Source organism: Urocitellus parryii, chromosome 2 (assembly GCF_045843805.1).
Source record: "Urocitellus parryii isolate mUroPar1 chromosome 2, mUroPar1.hap1, whole genome shotgun sequence".
Lineage (NCBI taxonomy): Eukaryota > Metazoa > Chordata > Mammalia > Rodentia > Sciuridae > Urocitellus > Urocitellus parryii.
Window position 1 is genome coordinate 225,136,367 of NC_135532.1, and position 3,779 is coordinate 225,140,145.

Sequence of the window (3,779 nt, forward strand, 5' to 3'; positions counted from 1 at the left end):
GGAGGCCCAGGTGCCCCCAGGGCAGAGGCTCTACCACCCCACACAGGGCAGCTCCCCTTTGGACAGGCTTGGGTGGAGCAGCACTAGGGACTCATTGCTGACTGCTGCTGACAAGCCTCAGGGACGCTGGTGCCGTCCATCAGTCACAACGCTCCTGACTCCTACCCAAACACTCATGCCCACTGCCCCCTGGGTGGCCAACAGGAGGGCTCTGAGAAAAGAGCCAGCTGTCCCCTCCCAGCTGACCAGGGCAGAAAGGGCACAGGTTCTCTGACCCTGGTGATCACTATGCAGGACCGGATGTTTCTGCCTTCAGACCCGTTTCTCAGGTTAGACACCAAAGGCCCAGAGAGCCAACAGCCCAGGGGCACCAGCAAGAGGCTACATCAGGCCTCTGCCCACTGCAGCAGGACCAGGAAGTGCACCTGTCCTTCCTTCTGTCTTGACACCCCAAGCAGGTCCACCTCACGCCCATCTCTGTAGCCCTGCAGGACAGACCTGAAGTGTTCTGTGCGGCTTCCAGGGCCGCAGGGCACTCACTGGGCCAGGTCACAAGCCACGTGCTCCTCAGGCACCAGGCTCGGCTAAAGGCAGACCTGGGGCTCCCCAGCTCTGGATGCAACCCTTAGTTGAAGCCCTGCCTCACCCAGACCAATGCCAGCTGGGCAGCGGCAAGTGGGGCCACTCAGTGCAGGGCCTGTGCCAGCCAGCACTTGTAGCACACTAGCTTGCCAGGCACAGGTCAGTGGCTGGCGCAGCAGCACCCTCAGAAGTGTAGCAGCAGGTGCCATGCCCCGATGCTGACCAGTCCGCTCCACTTGCCCAGGTGGACCCTGTGGTTTACAGCCCACCTTTCCAGGTACCCAACCCCCAGGACAGCCCACCCTCCCATTCACTGCCTCCACCCTGCATGGATCCCCCAGGGAGAGGGGAATACAGCCCAGAGACAAAGCTCAGCACTGGCCTGGCCAAGGGGAACGTGCGACGCTTGCCCTCATCTCCATCCTGAATCTGAGGCTCAAGGAAAAGAGCTTTAAAGAGAACCACCTGGTAGAATCGAATGTTCTGAGTCCCCAGACTGCACACAGGAGACATCCACTTCTGGGGCTGGTGAAGGGTGCCCACAGCACAGAGCAGCCCATGTTCTGTGCTCAGTCCTGTCCTTCAGCCATCACAGGACAGAGGATGCCACATGGGAGCCCACATGAAGCCCAGCCTGTGTCTCGTGACTCTGTGTGCACCCTGCCTCTGCCTCTGGAAAGCCAGCTCCCGCAGGAGCAGTAGCAAAGCTACTCACAGGAAGAGACAGCCCAGGCCACAGGGCTGCCGCTGGCAGGCGGCTCAGTCCCCATCCCCAAGCACCAGCCCTGCTCCTGCCTCAGCACAGGGCTGGTATGGCTACTCTGTGGCCCAGACAAGAGGTTTGTGGAGCTGAGTAAGTGCTGGCAGCAGGGCCCAAGGGGGAGACACCAGACTCGGGTGATCAGAACCCCTCGTGAGGCAAGCTTTCTCCAGCAGTGGTAGAAGGGCCCAGGAGCTGAGGTGAGCACTGGGTGTGGAGTTCTCAGCCAGCAGGTGGCTGGTGGCAGGAGCTAGTCTCCGAGGATGGATCTGGTCTGGACTGCACAAGGGGTGCAGAGCTGGGTGAGTAAGTCCATACAGAAGCAGGTGAGGCGGAAATGCCCACATTCCCTTGGCCCTGGGGGCCTTCTGACTCCAGAGGGCCCTGGATGTAGGCTGGCAAGTGTGGGAAGGGAGGCATATGGCCTTCCGAGGGGGTATGACTTCCTGTGGCTCAGGGAAGAGGCCTGTGACGCCAGGGGAGGGGCAGCAAGGAACATGGACCCCCACAGGGTCATCTCTTGTCCTGGACACAGGTTAGCCAGCATGACAGAACCACATGGCCATGGGCACAGGGTCCTGGGACAGAGGTGGGGTCATGAGATCCTGGCAGGAGGGGCACAGGCTGCAGGCAGCTGAGTGGCTCAGCAGCAGAGGGACCTTACCTCTGCAGGACGGTGCACACTGGTCCCCTTGGTACAGCCCTGCCTGTTATGGGGGACACAACCCATGTCCAACACCACTCACCTCTGACAGGATCACCACCCCGCAGGTGAGGGTCCCGGAGGCGGACCAGGGATGCCCCCACTCTCCAGGCCACTAGGGCCAGCCCCAGCTACACCTCACACCTGGGCTGCTCTTGTCTCTCCATTCCCTCCAGGCAGGCATCCTGAACCAACCCCACCCTGTGGCGTGCCAGCCAGGCCCCTCCCAGCAGTCTACCCGGCTTCCCCAGCTGCACATGGGCTTGGGCAGCTGCGGGGCCCCATGCACCCACGGCAGGGCAGCTGTGAGCCACAGCCAGGGGAGCAGGAGCCGCCGCTGCCCAGGGCCAGACTGGGGCTCAAGTGGTGAGTGCGAGCTACCCATCCCCAGAAAGGTGCAAAGCCCCCCACACCCAGAAGCTGCAACCCTGGCACTCCCACTGCCACCCAGCAGCACTCTCCCAGGAACCAGACGGGCATAACCGAGAGTGACACAGGACCAAGACATACCAGGCCACTGCAGAAAACCAGAGCAGCACATTAAACATGGTTTAGACACACTCCACTGCAGTGCTGGGCCATCCACACACCCTGCTGCAGTCTGCTAGAGACCATACCCTTGTACAACTGCTGCCTACACCCACTATTCGGAAATGCAAAATCCAGTTCCGACTCCTGTATCCTGTCACAGACCCCAAGCAAGAACTCTGGGGGCTCCAGAGGGACAACACAGAGAATGGAGGAGTGGACACCAGACATAAGATGTAAAGCAAATGCAATTTCCCAGGGCTGAGCCAAGTCGGCAGCAGAGCACCCCTGCACTGGGCGACGCCTGCAGTCGGGCTGTGCACTGCCCTGGGGAACCGCAGCTGCCAGGGGTCCAGCCAGCTCCGCGGTAAGCAACCCGGGCCTGGGCTCCCATCCAAGTAGACAGAATGACACGAAGAAAACCACACTGTGGAAGAAGGGGAAATATAGAACTTTATTTTTTAACATAGTAGTTCAATCCCACCACAAAAAAAAGGGACACCGTTTTGTTTTTCATTTTTCACTTTTTTCATTCAATAAATACAAATTAATAAAAATACTATGTTTTGTAAAGAGACTGCCACTCCTCCCCACCTCCCATGGACACCTACAGGTGACTGTGTCCCCGTGGTCTTGAAGCAGGCCAGCAGCCTCCCACAAGGCCACCACTTCCTACTCCAGGAGCTGCATCTTGCTCATGCCTGCAAACACTATGCAGCACCCTGCCTCCACCCTTCCGAACTCAAGTCCTCCTACAGAATTTCAGACATTTAATGTTTAATCATTAATTAATCATTAAACGTTTCTGAGAAGGAACAAAACTGGCCTCCACAGAAGCTCAACAAGGAGGCGCTGCACTGGGAATTGTTAACACCATGAAAAGTGAGTTTTGGTGAGAGACGGGCACACTCGCGAAGGGAAGTAAAGAGGCTAGTGTGAAGGGAGATCTGTTGCATGTCACACCGGCCATCTCCTACTTTAAAAAACAGACTCCTGGGGAAACGCAACCTGTTTGGAGCAGGCCAGACACCGGCGTCCCCACACAACAGATCTGTGTGTTATTGCTTGTGGTGTCCCCTCCAGGTACTGTGCTGCTCAGCTCTCTGCTGTCAGAGACACCTAGGCAGCATCAAAGTCACAGACTGCCAAGCTGTGCTCCCTCCACCTGGGGCTGGAGCTGCAGCCCAGGTCCATTTTTCGGGGGAA